We start from the raw sequence: 23,855 nt of genomic DNA, 5'->3' as shown, positions 1-23,855 counted from the left end.
TCAGAACTGCCCATCGATTCTTAGGAAGGGGTGGGGCCTCGGGCACCGTCTTTGCTAGGCCAGGACGCTGACCTCCTGCTGAGTCTCCCCTACCTTCTTGGGAGCCTATGGGATCTCCCTGCTCAGGACTGTCATAGGCTGGGCTCTGCTGGAGAAATGCCTGTGGCCCTGTTCCCCACATACCACTTATTACATGCATCCTCCGATATCACAGCATGTCACTCCCATTCCCCAAGGTGGCCTCTGAGAAGGCCGTGGGTTCATTCTCACCTTTCAGATCAGTGCAGGTTCTCTGTGAAATGTTGCATCGTGTAGCTGCGGCACGGGGGAGACACTTCGGTAGGAAATCTCCACAGTTCCTTGGTCACTGGCTGACCAGTGATTACAGACCAGTGGGCCTCAAGGGCTACCCAGCTTCCCTGAAACAGCTCTCGGGCCCCCTTTCTCCCTCGAGTCTTCTTACCCATGCTCTGGGCTTCGGGGAAGGTTCCAGAGGGGCCCTTGAGAAAGGTAGGAAGCCTGTCTCAGAAGCAGCTTCCGTGGTATTGAAGCTGGTCCTACCATGTCTCCAGAAAACAGCTTTTGGCGCGTGCACGCTGCCTCTTTTCTTTTGAAGTACATTCAACCTTTTGGCGTTGTGACAGACGTAATCTGCAGAGTTCACACTGAAGACCTGTGCATTCTGGTTATAAAACATGTTTTAAAAGTCTCATGTTTTGGTCAGTTTTTTATTTTTGTGCTGTACCAAAGGGCTGCAGGTTGAACACACCTGCCAGACGACTAGGAAAGCTTTGCCCGTGAAGCCAGAGCTGGCCCATTTCTTAGACCATCATGACCATGAGAACAGTCAAGTTTTTCCTTTGACCAGTCCTGGGTGAGCATCTCAGGAGTGCTTAAGTGAGTGCTTGAGGGGAGTGCTTGAGCCTCCTAGTCCACGAGATACCAGGCAGGGGCCACAGTGGAGGGTCAGCGGTCATCCTTGGCAGGAGCCTGGTCTCACATTGCTGCAGGGTGAGGAGTTGGAATAGAAACTTTCTTGCTATCTAGCTTTGTGCCAGGTGCAGTTATCACAGCACCAAGGGAGACCGGTTTTGCTGGCTGGTGACCCTCCTAGGGGTCAGCTTTCCCTGACCCCCTAGCTCCGCTATGGAAGCCCCCAGGGAAGCTGCTGCTCAGCCCAGGCTGTGCAGGCCAAGGTCCTTGGTCTCCCTGAGCCTGACACCCCTGTGCAGAGTTGGTGCTGCCTCAGGAAACCACCAGACTCTGCCTCTTCAGAGGTCCCTTCCTCCTCTGTCCTTGGCCAGGGGCAGAATTCTCAGCTGTGTTTGTTCTTCAAGACCTGGAAGGAGGCGGTTTATGGGCCAGGAGGCATGTTCAGGGCCCATGCTGGGAGCCCCACTGCTCCCCAGCTCCTGGACCACAAATCCTACCCTGACCTGAGCGAAGGGCAAGAATCCAGGGCTGCACAGCAGTGAGGATTAAAAAGTCCACATTGAGGCAGCCAGCTCCCAGGAGCCCACAGTGCACGGGGTGAGCATCCAGCACCCCTGCTGTGTGCTGGGTACACGTTCTGAGATGTTGCCTGGGTAGTATGGAGCCTGACTGCACCGTGTGTTTTTTTGTCCGTGTGGCCTGTGGTAAAGGTCACCTTACAGGTTAGGCACAGTCAGAGCTTACCAAGAGAAGCCAGTAATAGAGTGGTTGTAAACTATTTATTCGAGGTCACTCAGGGGCTGGGGAGGTAGCTCAGATGCAAGCATGCAACCTGTGTTCAATTCTTAGCACTCGTATATTCAAAGCAGGGCATGGCTGTGTGCAGCTGTAAACCCAGCACTGGGGAGGCAGAGTCAAGAGGGTCCTGGGAGCTCGCTGGCCATGCAGCTTCGCAGAATCGGTCAGTTCCAGGCTCCATGAGAGACTTGTCTCAAAAAACAGGGTGAAAAGTGATTGAGGAAGACACCTGGCATCAACCTCTGGCCTCCACATACATGTACATGCAAGAAGTTACTTAACTTATGAATGACCTTTAGAACTTTCTATTTAGTATTTTCATTAACTATGAGTAATGCACAAATGTGGCTATTATAGGCATGTTTCCCTGACTTGGGGCTATAAGGTGTCTTACTGCTTTTCACAAAAAGCAACAAACAGAAAGAAAGTTTACTGTGGGCTTACACTTTCATAGGATGAGACCATCATGGCGGGGAGCATGGCGCCAGGCGAGCATGGTGCCCAGAGCAGCAGCTGAAAGTCTACGTGTTGAGATGACAACCATGAGGCAGAGAGAGATGGCACAGGCTTTTGAAACCTCCAATCCCACCCCCAGTGAGACACCTTCTCCAATATGGCCACACCTCCTAATCCTTCCTAAACAGTTTTACCAACAGAGGACTAAGTATTCAAATAAATAGGCCTGTGGGGACCATGCTCATTCAAACCAACACATAAAATTTTCTATCCATCTGTCTGAGGACCCCTGATGGTGGCCTCTCTGCAGGAGACCAGCCGTGCCACAGGACTCTGTTAGCTGTAAACACTGGGCGAGCTTCAGGGGTGTCAAGTAACTTGACCAAGATCCCAGAGCGCAGCAAAACAGAGGCCTTTTCTGTTCCACTAACACACCTTGTCCTTCCTCTACCCGGGTCCACTGTGGAGTCAGCTTTCGGCAGAAGATGGAGGTCACTTTAGCTCAGTCATGGATGGCCACTCTGGAGTCAGCTTTGAACTGAGCTTGTGCCCTGTTGTTTCAATACCACATTTCCCTTCATTGTCCAGGCTAGCCTTGCATCACTAGGTGTCCCAGGCTGGTCTTTATGTTACTGTTATCCGTCGGCCTCGGCCTCCCAAGGGCTGGATTGTAGGGGTGAGCCGCCACTCTTAGCTCTAACTCCTACTAATTTTGACTTTGTTTAAAGTTCCCATCCTGCCTGAACCTGCACTCCTTTGAGGTAATGGTAGTGCCCATCTTCCTTACCTTCGGGGCCAGTGGCCGCATCACAGGCTGAGAGATGACTGGCCCACTGCTTATAGTGATTTATTCAGAAGCCTAGCGATTGGCAGGGGCGGGGCCTGCCTTCTTCTCAGGGCTCCCACCAGTACGGCTTCTGGGTCAGAGGCACCCCGGAGCCCGTGCACTCAAGGCAGCGGTGTCCCTGCAAAGCCAGCAGCTGGAAACCTCCAGACACCCAGGGCATCCCACCTGCAAGCCTGCAGCAGGTGAAGAACCCCGTTTGCTCACCAGCCGCTGCGTGGGGCGCACACATTGCAGACAGATGTGGCAGGTGGAGGTTGGGCCTGCAGAGGGATCTATGCGCCGTAGTGAGGAGAATGAGCAGACGTGAGGAGACGTGTGCCTGCAGAGCGGGTAGCAGATGGCAGTGACACATTAGCAGCCAGTGGCCCCAGGGAAAAGCAATGCCCCCAAAGACTTCCACCCTGGCGGAGTCCCGCCCCACCATCTTGCAGTTTAGATGAGGCCTGAAGTGTGCAGTTTGGGTGAGGATTGGGAACCCGGACAGACGCTGGCCCAGGCAGACATTGGAACAGTGGCCCCCAGTGCTGACATCAGTCAGATTGGGAAGAGAAGCAACTGGGGTAAGGGGGAGCTTGGAAGGCGCATCTGCTGCCCAGGGGGTAAGCGTGGAAAGTCGGCTTCAGGTGTTTGGTCTCATTGTGAGTTTAGAAGCGGGAAGTGAATGAGCAAGAAGCATGGTGTTGGAGGAGTGTCTAAACTCACCCCTCGATAACCCCACCGTGGTGCTCTCGGGGAGCATGAGGGCTACCTGGTACCTGTTGGTTTCCCAGGATTCCATTTCCCAACTTCCCTGTGAAGCGTGGCATCACAGAAGTCGCAGTCGTGAAAATTGCTTTCCTTCATTTAAAAAAAAAAAAAATCTTTTAGCAGTGTGTTGAACACGCCGAGCAATTTCCAACAACAATAAATACGATTCGGGGACATAATTTTTAATGACTGCATAATGTTCCACCAAATGGAGGTTCCATTATTTATTCAAGCCATTTTCCTGTCATTGTACATGAGAGTTGTTTTCATGTTTTTTCCTCTCTCCCTCATTTGGCCACTATAATGTGAACAAAGATCCGGTTTGAAAAATCTGTTTTGTTTTCCTCTCTGTTATTTTTCTGTGTTGCATTTCTAATTCGGTTGTGTGTGTGTGTCTGTGTGTGTGTAACTTGTATTCGTGTGCAAACACCATGACATTTATGTGGAGATCAGAGAACAGCTTGCAGGATCACTTTTTTCCTTCCACTATGTGGTTCATCAGGGTTGGCAGCAGGAGCCTTTACCTTCTGAGCCATCTCATTGGCTCGGAAAAGGTCTCATAGTTCAGGCTGGCCTCAAAATTGCTATGGTATAGGGGCCAGCCTTGAACTCCTGATCCTCCTGCCTCTGCTTCCTGAGTGCTGGTATTACAGGCTGCTACACCTTGTTTGTGTGGTGCTGGGGATCAAACCCTGGCCTGGTGCATATTAGACTGGCAGTCTGCCAACCGAGCCACTCAAAGCCCCATATTTAATTATTTGTTAAATTTATTTTATGAGTGTGAATATGCATATACACATGAGTGCAGTTACTTGAGGCCAGAAGAGGTCAGTGGTTCCCCGGGGCTGGAGTTTGAGGTGGTTGTGAGCCACCCGGTTTGGTTGCTGGGAACTGAACCCTGATGCTCTCCAAGGGCAGTCTGAGTGCGTAACCACTGAGCCATCTCTCTAAGTCCTGTTTCTCAGACTTTCCTCAAGCTCTGAGGGAACTGAAAGCCCACAAAAGTTTCTATGGGTTTATTTGCCTTGAAGTATCACTGCTTGCCATTCAAGAACTCAACACTGGTGAAATATCTGAACTCTTAGTAATTTATTTTAAAGTGTAACAACAATAAACCTGATACATATTAGCATCACTAGCATTGACTTTTTAAAATTTATTTTTATTTCGTGTTCAGTGCTGTTTTGCCCGCATGTATATCTGTGTGAGGGTGTCAGAAGTCCTGGAAGTGGAGTTACAGACAGGTGGGAGCTGCCATGTGGGCGCTGAGAATCAAGCCAGATCCTCCCCAGGGAACCACTGAGCCGTCTCTCCAACCCGGCATTGACTTTTTTTAAATGAGAAGTAACAATTCTCACCTGAAAGGGTTCGAGTGGAGTACAACATTGTGTCCGATGTTTTCTGTTGTTTCTTCTTTGAGGACTCACTCTGTAGATCAGGCTGGTCTCAGACACACAGAGATCCCCCTGCCTCTTACGTGCTGGAATTAAAGATGTGTACTGCCATCCATGTCCAGCTTTGGGTCTGGGTTGGTTCGTTCGTTCGTTCATTCATTCATTCATTCATTCATTCATTTTTTGAGATGCTGTGTAGGACAGGCTGGCTCTCTCAAATCGGCAGCAATCCACCTGCCTCCCTCTGCCTTCCAGGTGCTGGGGTTACAGGTGTGAAAGCACACACTTGGCTTTATGGCTGTTTCTGAAAAAAATCCTCTGCCCACATCATAGCAGAGCGAGAGGTCCTGCAGACTGCTGCAGTGTTTTGGTTGAAAGTTGGCATCACACATGAGGAGCTCACTGGGTGGTAGATTGTTTCCTGAGGAACTCGTTGCAGTGTGGAATCCAAAACCTCATCCAGAGATGTATTTGTCAGTTTGTGCTTTGAATGGATATTTTACCACACATGACTCTTTTCGAAGAGTCGCTTGGGAAACAGTTCTTCTCGGAGTTGTTGAGATCTTCCAAAGGTTCTGTTGTTGTTGTTGTTTGTTTCTGAGACAGGATTTCATGTAGTCCAGGCTGGCTTCAAACTCCCGAAGTAGCCAAGGCTAACCTGGAACTTCTGGTCCTCCTTCTCTACCTCCCCAGTGTTAGGATTGCAGACACACACCGCCACAGCAGGTGGATGGTCCGAATGTTGACTGCTTCATCACTTTCATCATCAGTTATCGGAGTCTCCAGCATTATCTCCCAAAAAGGCATTTCAGTGTGGAGAGGCTTTATATACAGTGATGGTGGCAGATCAGCTTTGCCAGAATTCTGATTCTTACTGCTCTCAAATAGAGTCCTTTAAAAAACTATTATTATTAGTCAGACATGGTGGTAACGCACCTTTGATCCCAGCACTCTGGAGGAAGAAACAGGTGGATCTCTGTGAGTTCAAGGTCATTCTGGTCTACCGAATGGGTTTCAGGACAGCCAGGGCTATGTAGAGAGACCCAGTCTCAAGAAGTTATTGTTGTTATTATTATTAGTGTGTGTATGTACACATGCCATGGTGCGTGTGTGGCAGACAGAGGACGACTTTGGAGTCCGTTCTCTCATTCCACCTTTACGTGGGTTCCAGGGATTGAACGCAGGTCATCAGGCTTGTATGGCAAGCCACTGAACTTTTGGAATTTTTTTTTTTGTTTATTTGAGACAGGGTTTCTCAGTGACCTTCGCTGTCTTAGACTCGCTTTGTAGACCAGGCTGGCCTGGAACTCAGAGAGATCTGCCTGCCTCTGCCTCCCTAAGTGCTGGGATTACAGGCAGGCGCCACCACACTCGCACACTGAATTATTTTCAAGCCTAGATATTTGCTCTAGAGCCCAGCTACCATCATGACAGTACATGTGCCACTGGTTTGCCTGGGCTAACAGGTGCTCTTAGTTCATTTGTGAACTCCGTTCTGTCATTTGCTAGGTGCGATGGTTTGTAGGTCTCGCATTCTTTCAAGGACACACAGAGTTCCATTAAGAAGATGGCAGGTGTAGAGACCAATGAGATGGCTCAGTTCATTGATGGTAAAAGGAGCTTGTCAACAGCCTGGTGACCTTAGTGATCACTGGGACCTACCTGGCAGAAGGAGAGAACCAGTCCTGCAAGTTATCCCCCTGACCTCCACAAGAACCTCCCAGTGCACAAGTAAAAAAATACATGAAGTAATTTTTAACTCAAACACCTAATATTTCCCCTCAAATCAACCATTCCATGTTTACGTGCCACAAAGAGTTGATTCAAAGACATGTATGAGGGAGTTTCAAAGTTATTAGCCTCATTAAGCATATTCTTTTAAAAAACTTATTTTTAGTGGTGAATTAATTGAACCAGGGCCTTGTGCATGCTGTACCTACACCGTACTGCTGAGGTGTGCTCACATTGTTCTCAAAGACACATGTAAGCTGTGTGTGTGTGTGTGTGTGTGTGTGTGTGTGTGTGTGTGTGTGTGACAGAGAGAGGGAGAGAGAGAGAAAGGTGTGTGCTCCCATGAGCTCCCATGCAAAGGCCAGAGATTGGTGTTTTTTGTCTTTGTCAATTACCCTCTGCCTTGTTTCTTGAGGCAGGATCTCTCACTGAGCCTGAACTTGAACCTGAACCTGAACTTGCTGTATTCACTAAGATGACTGGCTCTGTAGTTGCTTACAGACGTGAACAACTACGTCTGGCTTTTATATACATGTGGGAGGATTTGAACTTAGGTCCTCGTGCTTGTATAGCAAGCACACTAACTGCTGAACCCTCTCCCCAGCCCCAGTTACTAGTTTTGTTTTGTTTTGTTTTTTAAACTTGAACACTGTGAAGAACATAGTTCTGCTAATACAGTTTGGCACCACTGGTGTGATTTCTACTAGGACATCAATGCTACTGTTGCTTTTTTGCCAGCTGTGTACATACTAACGATAGAGCTAAAGGGAAAAGGGGTGGTAGTGGCAAATATCATCTTTGTGTTGTTATGAGACCTGTTCTCCTCACAGGCCCCCGAGGTTTTGATGGTGATGGCTAGCATCCATCTTCTTTATGAGTCACACACTACAGAACTCAGGCTCATCTTAACCCTGATAGTCACATAAAACAGATGCTGATCTTTTCCCGGTTTTCAGAAGCAGGAACAAGTAGGGAGAAGCTGTGGTGTCTGGGTTACATGGCAGCTCCTGGGGGGAGCTGGGCTTGAACTCCAGTCAGTGGGTGCCGCTGGCAGGGACAGCGAGCACTGCTTTAGGGAAATGCCAGACACACAGAGAGAGAGAGGAAAGCAGCCTGAACGGACAGGGACAGGGGCTGACAGTGGAACTTTGTGCCAGGGGGTGCTGGGAGGTGAGGAATGTGACTCTCCAGAGCCACTCAGGGAAGTTCAGGGACTCTGGAAACTGGAGAGGTTGATAGGAAAAGCAAATCTTTTCAGCTGTCCCTGCTTCCCTCCTTCCTTTCTCTGCCTTTACTTCCTGGTCTCCATCCCCTAGCACTTGGTCATGCGTGTGATGAAGGCATTGCAGGCTGCCTTTGCACATGTCCCTAAGCCTATAACCCTGGATTGCAGGTGGCCCCGTGTAGCTAAGAAGTTGGGGCAGCTCTATCCTCCTCTTTCTTGTTTTCTTTCAGACACATATGCATGATGCCATAGCACTGCCACGCCTGCAAAGCTGCTTAGTGCTTCCTGTGCCCTTCCCCATGTGCACGAGCTGCCTCCTCTCTCAGAGGCCTGCGTCTCTCTGAGTGGTTGGTTGAACTGTTAAATCCCTTCTTGCTAAACTGAAGGCCCATTCAGAGCCACTCCATGAAAGCCTCGGGGCTGGGAAACCTCAGAACTCAGAGGAAGATTCCAGAAAGTTTCACCCTGTACTGAGAAGGTTGTCCCAGCTTCTTTGACAAATCATTAACAGCAGCCCCTCCAGATGGTAGGAGGGGCTCTTCCTGGTTTTGTTAGAGCTGTCAGTAGGTTCTGCCTGCAGCCCAGTCCTGACCGCCTCAGGACCAGATTCCTAAGAAGGCACATACCCTAGTGCTCAAATGCTTCCCCGCCCCCACCCACCGCCCCCACAGGCATGGTCTCACTGCGTAGCCTAGGCTGGCCTCTGCCTCCAGAGTGTAGAGATTACAGTGTGTGCCCCTGTGGGTACCTTTTACAAATAAAAACGGCACTGCTGACGTGGTGCCGTGGCAGAGCACTTCCCAAGCCCGTACTGGACTCTGGGTTCCAGCCAGCTCTGCGAAATAAAGCGATGTTAGCATTGAGGAGGTTTTCAGAAGTCACGCAGTCACAATTCCTGCGGGCCCAGTCCCCTGCTAACGCCCTCAGTGACTTCGATTACATGATAGAAATGCTTTTAAAACCATCTCTTGAGCCAGCAATATGGCTCAGGGGACAAAGGCCCTTGCCACAGAAGCCTGACAGCCTGAGTTCAATCCCGGGAACCCATGGTGGAAGGAGAGAAATGACTCCTGAAAATTGTCTTGTGACCTCCACATGTAGCCCATAACATCCCTGTGCCTGCTTGTTCATCCTCACTCTCATTCCACCTCTCTCTCTCTCTCTCTCTCTCTCTCTCTCTTTCATACTCACACATCTAGTAAGAAAAATTTTAAAAAGCTGAGGCTGGGGAGATGGCTGGAGAGTGTTTAAGAGCACTTACTGCTCTTGCAGAGGACCTGGGTTTGGTTCCCAGCACCCAGATGGTGGCTCACAACTGTCATCTGTAGCTCCAGCTGGGCCTCCTGAACCATCTACCTCAGCACTGAGGTAAGAGGAACCATACCCAGTCTATGCCGTGATAAAGACTGAATGCAGGGCCTCGAGCATGCTCTGTACCAGGGCCTAGGCAGCCTGTATACCAACTGGCCTGCATCCCCAGCCCCAGTGACATCATGAAGGTCTGATGGCCGAACCCTTCCATTCATCCTGTAGGATGTAGCTGCTTGAAATCTCATGGGTGCCTCTTGCACTTGTACTGTATGTACTGTACTTGTCCTCAAAGTTTGCCATCCCTGATTCTTCTTCCCTATACAATCAGGAAAATGTGCCTATTTGATCCCTGGAAGGACATGGTTGGGGACTCCCACTGGTTCCTTTTGAGTAATAAACGATCCAAGTTTGTTTAGTGTTAGGATGGCCTGTGTGCTGTCCTCCTTGCCTCGTCTACAAGAGCCCTTGCTACTCCCAGCAACCCTTGTTAGCCAGCCACTGTACCCTGACTTCAAAGCGGGCATGAGAGAGCTAGATGGTTTGGGGGTCAACACCTGTCCCCAGATTTCTCTCTGTATTTCGAAGACATTTAGCAGAGACGTCTTTGATGCACTCAACAGCAGGAAAGAATGGGAGTCCCAACAGAGAAAAAGTGTGGATTCCTGTGTCTGCTGAGAGCCTGAAGGCACCGGACTTGCTGAGTCACCCCCAGTGTTAGCTCCACAAGTTGTCTCTGGTGATCAAGGCTGAATGGGACCGTAGGAGTCTCTCCACCCCTTTCACCCAGTCCCTTCTCTGTGTTCGCAGTGCAGTGAACACAGGCCAGTCCTCAGAATGCCTGCAGCCTCAGCTACATCCTGGAGTGTGTTTCAGGAGCAGAAGAGTAGAACAGATTGCTGGAGTTAGTTTGAGGCCAAGCAGAGCAATTCAGTAAGAAGCTGAGAGAAGCCAGATTGAATCAGTCAGCTGGGAGAGACATTTGAGCCAGAACAGCTGAGTTAAGAAGCCACCCAGAGTCCAGAAAGAGCTAGAAAGGGTGAACTTATTCAGCAGTAAGTCTCAGAGGATGAAAATATTCCAGGTCTAGATGAGATTGTAGGGAGGCTAGAAGCTTCCGGGACTAGACCTAGGTTAGAGGCAGTAAGCCTCTGCTGACCTTGAGATCATGATCTGGGCTTCTGATTCATCCCCACTCCTTCCTGGAGTAGGGAGGGGAGCTGTGTAGAATTGGACAGATGTGGCTTTGAGACTCACCAGGCCCTCAGCCAAAAGACCTGGCCCAAGACGTAATTCAGTTGTCTCACCCTGTGATCTCCAGCCACCCTTGCTTTGCGGGGTCAGGATACGGCCCTGCAGCTGTGCAGGAGAATGAAAGCTATGCTGGCCTCTGTCCCGGAAGAAGCACTGACCTGATGCCAGGAAGTCATATGCTGAGCTGGCCTCTGAGGTGGTCAGGGTTAGCTGACCCAAGTGCTGGTCCAAGGTGACCGTGGTCACAGCGTGTGACAGGGTCTCTGGCCTGGTTCCCGTCAGATATGCTTGCTCCTCGGAGGGATGCTTTCCCGCCTCAGACAAGGCCCTGGGGTGGAGGGGGAAATGCGTTTGACCTTTGTTGCAGTGACGGTCAGTCAGTTACGCTAATAGGGCCTTGAGGGGCACAAGGGGAAGGGCATATGCACCAAGCCCTACGTGTCCCACTCAGGTTAGCAAGCCTTTGGGCAGCACGCAGGCCAGCCCTGTGCCCAGCATGTCACCCACCCTCGTCTACACAGCTCCCTCACTTCCCACAGTGCAGATGGAATGAGCCTGACTATGACTGAGGACACTGAGGCTCCAAGAGAATCACAGAGCATGGACAGCCCAACATCTACACATACTCCTTTTTGTAAGCTTCTTTTATTTTTATTTTATAATTTGTTTTGTTTTGTTTTTAAAGACAGGGTTTCTCTGTGTAACAAGAGCCCTCGCTGTCCTGGACTCACTTTGTAGACTAGGCTGGCCTCGAATGCACAGAAACCTGTCAGCCTCTGCCTCCTGAGTACTGAGATTAAAGGCACATGCCACCACAGCCCAGCCTTTAGTGAGATGCTTAAGTAAATTTTTAATTTTTAATGCTTGGGGGGGGGTGTTTGGGGGGGGTGAGTGGATGTAGGGGGGGGGGTAAGCAGGCATGCCAGTGGAGGTCAGAGGACAACTTTGAATCCTTCTATCATGTGGGTTTAGGGGTTCAAACTCAAGTTGACAGGTTGGCAGCAAGAGCTTGTACACCCTAAGCCATCTCTTATCAAGAAACCCACTCATTGAGTGAATACTAGTTGAAGTTCTCCTGCTTTCCAGGCATCCTTCTGGGGACTGGGGCATCTCTGTAAGCAAAATCCACAAAAGTCTGTTGCCACAGGTGTTCATGGTGTAGCAGTCTGTGGCAGTCACGATTGCTGTGTAACAAATGGTCCTGAATTTCCGTAGCATAAAGCAACCGTGAGCTTGCTTCCACCACCTCATTTTGCATGCCTGCATTTGGTAGGCTTGGCCAGGGAGTTCTTCTGCTCCCCATGGTGTCAGCCAGGCTCCTTCTGGTATTCCATTGCTATCCAAGATGGCTTCATGGAGATACCTCGTGCCGAGGCACAATGGCTGTGCATAGCTAAGACCGGCCATCAGGGCCTGCTGAGCACCTGCCGCTGGAGGAGGCCAGACTTCCTTCGTAGAGATGCAGGACTTTCCCGACAAAGGGGCCAGCTTCAAGGCTCCCATAACCTGATTCTGGAAGTCTCCCGGCATCACTTCCGCCACATTCTGAAAAGTCAGACTGTATACAATGGGAGATTCTGTTGTGTCCTTTTTTTTTTTTTTTTGCATCAGGACCATTTGCCAGGTTGGAGAGAGAGAGAGAGAGAGATTGAACACAGAAAATAACCCAGCAAAAACCTAAATTGACGTATGAGTGGTGCGGAATAGACACTGCAACATCTCACAAGGAGGGACCTGGCCACACAAATTCTCAGCTCTGCCACAGCCCAGAAGCTGGAAACAGCCCACAGGGCCACCCGCAGAGGAGTAAGCCGGTGGGTGGCAGACATCTGACCTGTGCAGTGACGCGGCCAGACCTCGGGGCCGTGACAGTGACTGACAGCGGGTGCTGTGGTTCCGTTCCTGCAGAAAGTCTAGAAAACGCACGCTGTGCTGTTGGACGGAAAAGCAAGCTGGGGTGCAAGCTGCCGGGAGAAGGGAGGAAGCTGGCGTGGATGCCGTCCTTGAGTGTGGTGATGGGCTAACTGGATCATGGCAGATGGCTCACAGCACATACATGCAGCTTATTGCGTGCTACTTAACATGAGCAAAAGCACTTTAAGGGAAAGGCGGATAAGGAGGCCGAGAGATGGTGTGTTGGGGTGGAGAGCTGTCTGTTGCCTTTTAAGCCACAGTTCTGTGGTGGCTTCTAGCTCGGACTTCTAGAATTGGCTGAGGATGACCTTGAACTTCTAACCTTCCTATCTCTGCCTCCCAATTGCTAGGCTTATAGGCAGTTTAAGTTTTCCTGGGGATCAAATTCAGGCCTTTGTGATGTTCAGCAAGCACTCTACTCCAGCCCCAGCTCCAGCCCTAGCTCCAGTCCCAGCTTGGCTTTCTGCATGCTGGCTTCAGCAGACACTGAGGGATCTTAGCCTCAGATACACAGAGCCCTGAGGGTCAAACTGACGTAACCAGGCAGCCCTAGGCAAGAGACAGAACAGTGTCTGCAAAGCCCTCTGGGAAAGCCAAGCACTGGGGTCTCCCGGTGTGTGGCCCAGGGGTGAGACCAGACACACCCCAGCTGAATGTTGCAGTTGGGACACAGCCCAGCTGTGAAGCGCCACGTGGCAATGGTGTCTACCAATCATGCTGACCAACAGCTAGGGTGACAGACGCTGACAGCCAGGAGAGCTGTGCAGACCACAGTGGCCAAGGCCTGACACGGGATGCAGAATGCTGAAAACCTGGACCAGGTTAGCACAGAATATGCCCATTCAGCTCTAGGGCGAGGTACTACTGTTGGAAAAAGACTTGAGATGACAAGGCAATGGTCCTGTGAGTATGACATGCTTAAAAAAAATTCTGAGGCCAGCAGTAGTGGCACGGCCTTTAAGGCAGATCTCTGAGTTCAAGGCCAGCCAGAGCCACACAGAGAAACTCTATCTCAAAAACAAAACACAAAAAAAGAAAGAAAAAAGAAGAAGAAAACAAAAAAAGAGTATGATACTCAGTATGTATATATTCATTACCGTTCACAAATATATTTCTGGAATATTTTTATAAGCCAGTCATACATTGAATAAACATATATTATATGAATATATATAACTATTAATATATATATGCGAATATGAATCTATTCAGGCAATCCTGCAGCAGCCCTGCAGGATCCACTCTGCAGATGAGGAAACTGAGGCACATAGAACAGAGCTACTGGAGGATGAGTCAGTCCGGGCAGTGAAGTGCTGTAATTCCAGCCATTCAGGAAGCTGAGGCAGGAGGATTGCAAATTCAAGGCTAGCCTGGGCAATGCAGCAAGCCCCTGTCTCAAAACGAAAAGTGAAAAGAAGGTAGGGGACACAGTCCAGTGGCAGAGCACAGGCCCCTGTACTGCAAAAATGAATGGCTGGGTGGGCGGTGGACGGCTATGTGCGTGTATGGAGGGGGGATGGGAGGAGGGAGGAGGGGAGAGAGGGAGAAGTGCCTGTCTCTGAGCGGTTGGTGGGACTACTACACAGCTGTTGTTTGGAACTGTCTAATCACTATTTAAATGGTGAGCTATTTGTGGTGTGGCTCTTAGGGTCAGACTCTCCCATGGATCTGAGGCAGCTGGCGCAACTGAGTTGACAGTCCGGAGCGTGGAATCCCCAGCTGGGCGGGCAGTAGTCAGCAGTACTCATTCTGGACCCTTGTCACCATAGCCCACCTACTAGTTCCTACAAGCAGCAAGCTGGAGAGGAGGTTCCTACAAGAGGTCGAGCCTGTGGGCAGGCCAGACACAGCCTCCTGCTGCAGCGGACATGGTGAAGGGAGGAAGGCAGCAGCTTGCCCACTGTAGAGAATGCCACCTCACCCCAGCAAGTGAGGCCCGGGACTCAGGCTCTACAGTCTGCACGGAGGAACTCGGCCAGCTCACTTAACTTGGGCAACCCCTGGGGGTTTCAGCATGAGATTCCAGGGGAAGGTAGATTGATTAGTCAGAGTCCTGGGCCACACCCAGCCCCCAAACTCCAGGAAAAGCCGGGCAGGTACTGCTCTTGGTCGGATCTCAGCTGCTCTGCAGATGGACTCAGCTCGGTGGTCCTGAGTGAGTGGTGGCCATCTGCTGCCGGGAACTCTTGGTGGAGCACCTGGCAGGGCCTCAGAAATGGGGACCCTGAGTACCACATGGGTCTCTGGGCCTGCTGCTGCCCTGGGAGGGATAGCTTAACACATCAGCATCTGCTGTGTCTGGGATCAGGTCTTCAGGAGGCTGGCTGCTGTTCTGTCTTTGGTTTGTGGCTCCCCTCCTGTCCCTGACACTCAAAGGTGAGCAAGGTTGGGGGTGGGGAATATATATATATATATATATATGCCAATGCCCCAGGCTAGCCCAAAAGTGAGGCTCAGAAAAAGGGTAGGGAGGGAAGTGAGGGCTCAGGGCCCACAGGTATTTACCCACAGTTCTGCTTCTGATCGCAGAAGGTCCTTGGGCCTGAGTGATGTCCCTGGGCCCTGGCTTTCTGGCTAAGTGATCTGTGTGTGCTCGCTTTGTCCCCATTGTGTGGCCACCTGAAGGATGTGTGGAATGTGACTCCCTCGGTAGCCTGTGCTGCCCTGACTCTCCAGGGAGTTTATCTCCACCTTCCTTCAGTACAGAGCAGTGGCCTCCAGGGAGAGGGTCAACAGGTGGCTCTGGTCAGCCTTCCAAAGCCTGGCAGGTTCTTGGGAAATGACCTCTGGCGAACTGGCTCAGAGCTTGCTTGCCAAATGGGCCAGGCCCGCCTTGCCCTGCAGGGCCAGGCCTGATGGCCTTCCCACTGTGCAAGGCTCAGCATTGACCCCAGTATTGATTTGCTCTGAGGTACCATTGGCTTCTCAGGCAAAGACTGCCTGCTCCGGGAAGTCCTGCTCCTGGCTATGCTCTCTACAGCTGACGACCTGTCTCTGCCCTTGGCACATGCTGTGCCACACGTTGTCACAAGATCCTTATGGTTCACGGTCCTTGGATGAGCATCTGGGGTTGGTGGCTGAGCTCTGAGTGTGTAACTTTCAGGTCTTTTAAAGTGACGGGGTCCATATAAAGAGAACACTCAGTTGTCCCGAATGTCATAGCTTGACTCTTATGGCAATGAGGAGGGCTTCAGTGTGTGACTGTGGAACTGGCGTGGCCTGCTCCTTCCACATTTGGTCAGCTCTTTCCCATTGAGTGCTAACACCGCCCACGTCCCCAGTGAAGCCGCTTAAGACAAGCTTCTTTGTGGAGTTTCTCTTCATCTGGGAGGATGTCTTTCTTTGGACCTCTCTGGCAGGTCAGATACCTGTGAGGTAACTTAGTCGCTGACGCCCGCGGAATGTGTCACACCTACATAGCCGGGAGGTTCTGGGTGCCCAGGGCTGGGTGTGTGGAAGGAACACATCCCACTTGGAAGAAGAGGACATTCCTGGATAGACACTAACACCAAGACCCGTGGCCTCTGCTCAGAGGCCGTTAGTAGCGGGTGCGGGGAAGATGGTGGGTCCTTGCAGTGGGTGGTTAGGGAGAAAGTGGCAGAAGTGAGAGGCTCTGCCACATAGCAGCCTGTATGAGAGGCTGGTGGGAGAGCCCTGGCTCCCCAGAGGGTTGTTTCAAACAGTTGGGAGATGTTTACACAGGTAGGAGGGTGGGAGATTGCTTCTGGCTCTGTTACTGGTTCTCAAGGAAGAATGGCGCATGGAAGGAGCTTCCACTACCAAGCACCTACAATACCCCCTTGCTGGAGAAGTGCACTGCAGCTCACCCATCAGCCCCTCTCATCCTCCCACACACTTCCCTCTCCTTGCACTGGGGAGAGACAGAGCCTCAGACAGGTCACCTAACTTGGTCACAGTCATGTGCCTAGCAGTTGATGGAGTCAGGGCCAGCTGTGGGGCTCCCAAGTCTGGGTCCCTCCTCCTCCCGTAAGTCCCCTAAGAGAGAGGACAAGTATGGAGTGAGCGAGCCCAGCAAGCACAGACCCTGCATTTGGCCAGTCACAAGGTACATCTGATTACCTGCTATTGTGGGGGGGGGGGGGGCTGTGGCTGTGGCTCCATCCCCACATGGCTTTGGATGTCGGGGTTTCAAGCAGGTGGTCCAGAGGCCACTGCACACAAGCCCTTCCTGAAGGGCAAAGGCCTCTCAGGATGGACTGGATGTGGGCAAGGGAGCCCAGGGAGAGGAAGGCAGTCGTGAGGTGTGAGCCGGGATTACAGTTGCTGGTTCAGATCCTCCTTGTACTTGAACTTGTGCAGTGGCTGGGGCTCTCTCTGCCTCTGCTGGCCCTCCCCACGGTTGTAACGGTGATTTGTGAGAAGCAGTTAGAACAGCAGGTACAGCAGCTGTTTATTAAACATCAGACCAGGTTCCCCCTCTGTTTTAATTTCAGGGTTAAAAATCTCTAATAGGAGAGCTTTGGTGCCCTGATTTCGGGGGTGTATCAGGTTTTTAAGCATTGGGAAAAACATAGAATAAGTAAAACTACAGTTACCATGGCATAAGCAAAGAAACTGCTGGGTGAAACTAACGCGGTGAGTCTGACAGCCGCATCCTGAAAGGAGTGTCCTAGGTCAGATAAGGTACCTGCATCGGCTCGGGTGGTATTTGTGGTCGTTCTCTGCTGGTGGAGCTTATAAAGGAGAGAAAGGAAGGATGTAGCCCAGGCATCCCATCAGTACACTAATGCTAAAGGGCGGGTCCCGGGAAGCACCGCACTCCAATGTTTATAGGCAGGGGACAGACCGTTTTTGTCAAAATTTTAAAAAATTAATGGTAAAAAGAGCCTCAGTTAATTTATCCTGTGGTCGCATCCCTGAGTCACCTGCTATGACGTTGTCATGGTGCTTCTGCTGATCCTAGGAGTAGACGGTACTTCAGTCAGTGGGTAGCTTGTGTGGCACGCAGGAAGCCCTGGCACCACGTATGGGTATGGTGGCACACGGTACCCACCAATCCGATGGAAGATTAGCCGGTCACCCTCAGCTATGTAGCGACTTTGGAGCTAGCCTTGTTTCATAAAGCTGATTGCGATGGCTCAGAGGGTTCAGGAGCTTGCTGCCGAGCCTGCCACCTGAGTTTGAGCCTCAGGACCCACTTGGTAGAAGGAGAGAACCAACTGGCCTCCTTCAGCCTCCACACGTGTGCTGTGGCATGTGCGTGTACATAGACATGCGTGCAAAAATGTAAATATGTAACATGACTTTTTTTTTAAAAAAAGGGGCGGGGGCAGAGTTTGTTTCACACACTGGGAAGGAATGTTCTGAGTGGGGAAGGTGGACTGTGTTGGATGCTGTGCTGGAACAGACAGGGATAGCCTAGGTCCAGTCCACATGGACCACTGGCTCTGGAGCCAGACTGCCAGTAGGAGACAGTGGTCAGGCAAGCTGCAAGGGAGACCCATCAGCAGAGGTGGGGTCTGGATGAGCGCACGCACAGGTGTTTGGGAGGTAGCCAGGGGGTCCATTTCCTCCCCCTAGGCAGGAGAAGTTTTTCTGTCTGCACCCTGACTCCTTCTGCTCCCTCGTGACTGCATGCTCCCAGGCTGCCCGCCCAAGCTCAGCACCATGATTCACGAAGGCACGAGTGTCCACTCCACTCACTACAGACCTGAAAAAGCCCATGTTTAACATGACCGAGAGACATGGGCTTCTCAGAGATGGTCCTGGTGCTGGGGTAGCCTGGAGATTGCAGGGGTGTCCGAGGGGCACTATTAAATCGTGGGTCACATCCTCGGTGACACCAAAGGGGCAAAGCTTTTAGATATCAATCAATCCTGGAGAAAGCTTAGGGGTCTGGAGCAGCTGGGGGGAGGAGGCTGGTGTCTCCCGGATTCAGCTTTCCCTGGAAACCTCACATGTGACTCCCTTCGTATCAGGGAACCGTGACTCCTCATCCCCACAGCCCTTGGCTCTCCCAGTGTAGCATTGTAGTATGTCCTGAGGTTGGGGGCGGGGTCTGATAGATCCAGGGAGGGTGGGCACAGTGGCCTTTGGGCGACACATTGAAGCGCAGGTAGGACTTGCTCCCAACCCCGAATGCTCAGCAGGGTCCTCACTTATACTGCCTATTTCTGAAATAGATTTTTTTTGACTGTCAAGTGAAGTCATGGCCCATTAACACGGGTCCACATAGCAAGGACCTCAGCCCACAGAAAAGTCCAGTTCCCCCACCTGTGTGTTAGAGGGCTGTATCGTGAGGTACTGGGAAAAACATCCTAGTGCTCCAGATGGCTTCTCGTACAAACCAGAAAAGGCTCACTCAAGACAGAGAAGAAAGGACGGCTCCTAGCGTTGAGCACGGTGCTGCTGTGGGCAGGCATTCGTCCCCGGCTGGGATGGAGATACAGCCCGGCTCTAGACATGGCAGTCACAGCAGCAGCCGATTCTCAGCTCAGCAGCTACCCGGCACTTCCGGGGCAGTGTACAAGCTGGGCACCTGTCCAGAGTAGCCCTCCATACGATTTATGACCATCTGTCTCTGCTGCTTGTGGTCTGTGTGAGGAAGAATCTTTCTTTGATATTGACCTAGGAGTTTTAGGATGTGTCCAGGCCTGCAGGGCTGCAACCAGAGCTATTCGGGAGTCTGAGGTAGGAGAATAGCAAGTTCAAGGTCTGTCTGGGATAAGAGACAGATCCAGGCCGGTCCAGACAATGTAGTTGAGACCCTGTCTCCAAATAAAAAGCAAAAAGAGGGCTCAGGGTATAGCGTGGTAGTAAGTAGAACATGAGTCTGCCATGCACAAAGGTCCTAGATTCAATCCCCAAAACTGACCAAAAAAAAAAAAAAAAAAAATTAAGCTTGACAAGGTGTAGTCATGCTTTTCTGCTGAGTTCCACACCACACAAATGCTGCGTTTGCTCATAACAGAGACCCACCCATGTTCTAGGCGTGGTGTGCTCTCCGTAATATAGACCATGAGAAGTGAGGTGCCTATATGGGGGCGAATCTTGGCTACTCAGCGTGGTCTCCATGGAGCTGGCCCTGGTGTGAGGTGAGCATTTATTGAGCCCCTACTGTATGCCAGGCTCTGTGATATACATGTGGTCGTCACAGTGGGCCTGTGGGTAGGTTTTAACATTACCCCTGCTCTACAGTGGGGGAAACGGCTCCATGGAGGAAGAGGAACATACCAGAGACACAGGTGGCCGGTGGAGGAGCTGTGGTCAGCCCTCAGGCCACCAAAACACCTGTCTCTGGACAAGTGGGCTTTCTCTGAGCCTGTCAAAGTTAGGGCGGAGGAAGCAACCTTGAGCCTGAGAAAGATAGGACAGGTGACCTGTGGCCGGGGACAGGTGACATCAGGGAGACTGAGGAACAAGGCCAGTTTACCCCATGATATGGGAAGCACAGGTGTCAGCTGAGGATGAAGACCTCCCATTGCTAGCACAGGTGGTTTCACAGATAGCCTGTGGCCAGGAGCCCGTGGCCTCTGCTTGGAACGCTGTGGAGACACTCAAACCCTGTGGCAGTTGCCCTGCAGCTCATCCTTGATCATCAAAGCAAAAGGCCAGAAACTTGGTAGGGTTTCTTGAAAGCAGCAGGGAGCCCTTTATTCCAGAAATGGGAGGAACGTGCCCCACGCTTTCCTGAGACGCTGACAAGCTCTTTCCCCCGTGCGGGGTGCCAGAGGCCATCGTGAGCACCTTCTGCCTGCAGCATTCATGGGCTGAGGGAGGCTGCGCCCACCTCCCACCCCTGCTTGTGTCCTAGTCAGTTCTTGCAGCCTAAGCCCTGGACATGACTCCAAGGCTAGAGCCGTAACCCAAGGCGTGGCGTTTGGGCTTGACCCCAGAGCTGAAGCCTTGCTTGGTCCAAAGCTTAGAAATAAGATTCTGGTAACAAAAGGGTTCAGTGAGGATGTAAATGAGAGCAACCATGAGGCACTTACACTCTCCTCTCCGACTGCCAGGCACTGAGCCCTCTGCCAACAGCTGCACTCCCTCAGGGAGCCTTCTGGGAACTCACACAGGGTTGCTGGAGGTGCAGAGTGACATGACTGTGGCGGAGGATCTCTATGTCTGACAAGATGGCCGGTGAATTTCCCTTTGCCGCAAGCAGTGGCAAGACTCCAGTGATTTTCCCTGAGTAGATCAGATGTCAAATAGGAAGCGAGTGACAGGATGCTGATGGCAGGATGCGCGCTAGGGTGAGGAGGAGGAGGCGGGGCCAGGTTGAGACACTCACACAGCGGATTTGCCAGTGCTGTTGAAATAATAATTCTGGAATCCTGACCCCACTGGCGTGCCTGGTGCTTTCAGGGTGAGTGAGGGCAGTGTAGGAGTACATGAGCTAGGACTCTGTCACGGGGCCACATTCTCTCAGTGGAGAGCAATGAAGTCGAGGGAACTATAGCCTCCTCCTCACTCAGCTGTATGTAATAAATGTCCGGGCTGCTGCTGTGTCTCCATCGGCGCACACAGCTCACCCTCCCCCAGCTTCTCCTAATGTGTAGCTGTGGTTTCTTCACTCTCCGTTACCGCTGCCACAATCATAGAAAGCTGAGCCAGATGTCATCCTCCTCATGTGGGACTCCCAGGACCTGATATTGCCCTATTCTGGCGGCCCCTTAGGGATGTGAGGCTCAACTCAACCTAAGCAGAGGGGTCCACTGTCCGTTACTGGCTCTGCAGGGGCCTTGGCTGGCCACCTCCCTTGCACATCCAGCACAGTAGCTATACTCACCTACTTCATTAATGCCCGGGCCACAGCCAGAGGCTGCTGTTTGTTTTGCTCTGTGTTGGATTTAATCAGACTGCCATTTGCAAGCCTTCTGCCAGGTATCGGGGTATAGACTCTTTGTCACTCCTTCCAAAAACAAGGATCTTCATCTGCCACAGGCCAGGGCAGAGTTGGTGACTGAGGGTACTTGTTCATGGTGAGCTTAAGAGAGTTTGCGCTGCCATCTTGCTCCCTCTAGAGTGAGGACCTTCAACAGAGACTGATGGAACAGTCTGAGCCCCAGGAGGCACCCACAGGCCTGACAGGGGCTGAGGGATGGAGGGCTCTGTGTGAGGGGTACAGGGACCGGAACTGGAGGGCAGGTGGTGGAAGTCCTGGAAAGGAGTGTGGGTTGTAAGGTGTGCCAGGCAGGATACTGGCAAGTGCTTGAGATGATTTTTGCATTGAGACTAGAATGGAGACATGGCAGCCAGGGGAAGGTCATCCTAGTCCTCTGGCCACTGTGGACTTTAGGTAGGAGGTCTAAGAAGGTTTGGGGAGGTGGAAAGGAGAGCCTTGTCTAGTTGAAGAAGAGGGAGATGGGGAGGAGGGGGAGAGCTCCATCAGCTGCAGTAACAGTTACAGACCCGGCCTGCCTCCATTTCACGTTCCATCCCAGTCCGTACCTTGGTTACCCACACCATCACTTCATCTCTTCCTGCCCTTTCCTGGCCTTCTCCCGGAGCCATAGGATGCTCCCCCTCACCAGGCAGCAAGCCGGGGCTGGAGTGTCAGGGATACATATTGAGGCAGAGGCAGCATTGTCTATGCCTCTGGGTTGCCCAGAACAACTCTGCTGGAGGGTCATGTGTGAAGAATGACATGCTGCGGTCACTGTGGCTCCTAGGCTCTGCTGTCTAGCATGCCAGAAACCCCAGGAAGCCAGGGAACATGCCACAGCTAGGACATGGTGCCATTAGACTTGTAAGCACACCCACCCAGCTGTGTCTATGACAGCCTCTTTGTTCTTTAAAGATTTATTTTTAGGCCTGCATAGGCAGGTGGATCTCTGTGAGTTCGAGGCCAGCCTGCCTACAAAGCAAATACTAGGTTAGCCATGGCAGTTACATAGAGGAACCCCATCTCTAGATAGATAGATAGATAGATAGATAGATAGATAGATAGATAGATAGATAGATAGATAATGAATAAATACAGAAGAAGGTTTATTTGTATTTTATGTGTATGGGTGTTTATCTATATGTATGTATATACAAAATTGCATGCAGTTGCCCAAGGAGTCCAGAAGAGGGCATCAGATCCCTGGAACTGGAGTCACAGGCAGTTGTGAGCCCCCACGTGTGTCCCTTGTTCCTCGTATCTGTGGGTTTGGAGGCTCTCATGGCACTCAGCACTGCCTCACTCACAGTGACACTTCTGACCTGGGGGCTGGACAGTCAGATGCTCAGCTTAGACTTAGCAGCAAAAGCTGCCAAACTGACTTAGGCCATGGAAGAAGGAACGGGTCTGGAGAGAGACTCGTGGGCCATGGCCCTCAGAGGTTTTCCAGGCCTGGAGGGCAGCTCTGGGCACACTCACTGCCACTGCGTGCGAAGTCACCTGCTCTCTTTCCAGACCCTGGAACTCCCTGCACGTTACCTTTCTCTCGTGGGGAAGTCCATTCTGTCTGCCCACTGAGCCCCAGAGCCGGCACAGCTGTGGCCCTTGTTTCACCTGGGGCCCTAAGGGAAGACGGTGTGGCATTGAGTCAGCCTGGCCATGGCCCTCTGCACCCTGAGCAGTGGGGTTGCACAGTCCTTTGGGTGCTTCTTGCTTCTCTCCCTTCCTCTCAGGCTGTGGTCTGTCACTTGTCCGTTATCCTTGGTCTGTAGCAGTGGGTGCAATACCACACTTGGGCTTGCCTGGTTTTGCTCTTGAATGCCTCTGAGGTACATGTGTTGGAAGTGTGCCCTTGGCCCTGTGGTTGGAGGTGGTGTGACTTGTCAGAGGTGAGGCCAAGGTGGAAGAAGTTAGGTCATCAGGGGGCGTGTCTCCCTCGCCCCCTTCGGATTTTAACTCTTTGCTTCCCATGATGTGAGCAGCGTGCTCTTCCCACCATGTTGCGCCTCAGCTGCAGGCTCAAGGCAGTGGACTAACTGACCGTGGACTGGAACCTCCCAAACTGTGAGCCAAGCTGACCCTTTCCTCCTTAGATGCCGCTTCTCTCGGTGTTTTGTTATGGTAACAAGAATGAGCCCGTGGGATCTGGCTTCAGTCCCTGGCTCTTGGCCCATCGACTCAGCCTCACCTGCAGCTTGGGGTGTTAGCCAGACGGGAGACTCTCAGGACTCATCATGATGTGATTGTGAGGTGCTAAGCGTGGTTCCAGACTCCCAGGAATGGCTTCAGAAGGCCTGGCACAGTTTCTCTTGCACAGGACCTGCCTGTAAGCCACAGTGTCGGGCCTCACCAGAATACAGTGTGTGTGTGTGTGTGTGTGTGTGTGTGTGTGTGTGTGTGTGTGTG

At 51.6% G+C, this 23,855-nt stretch overlaps 1 protein-coding gene across 2 annotated transcripts in view; it reads left to right on the top strand.

Moving 5' to 3' along the window:
• Positions 1-23,855, top strand: part of Kazn (kazrin, periplakin interacting protein) — a 912,709-nt gene that overhangs the window by 810,218 nt on the left and 78,636 nt on the right. The window lies entirely within an intron of this gene.

The sequence above is a fragment of the Psammomys obesus genome, unplaced genomic scaffold, assembly GCF_907164565.1.
Source record: "Psammomys obesus unplaced genomic scaffold, mPsaObe1.curated_primary_1811, whole genome shotgun sequence".
In the NCBI taxonomy this organism is placed as follows: domain Eukaryota; kingdom Metazoa; phylum Chordata; class Mammalia; order Rodentia; family Muridae; genus Psammomys; species Psammomys obesus.
Note: the sequence above shows the minus strand (reverse complement) of the source record. Positions and strands in the feature narration are given on the sequence as shown.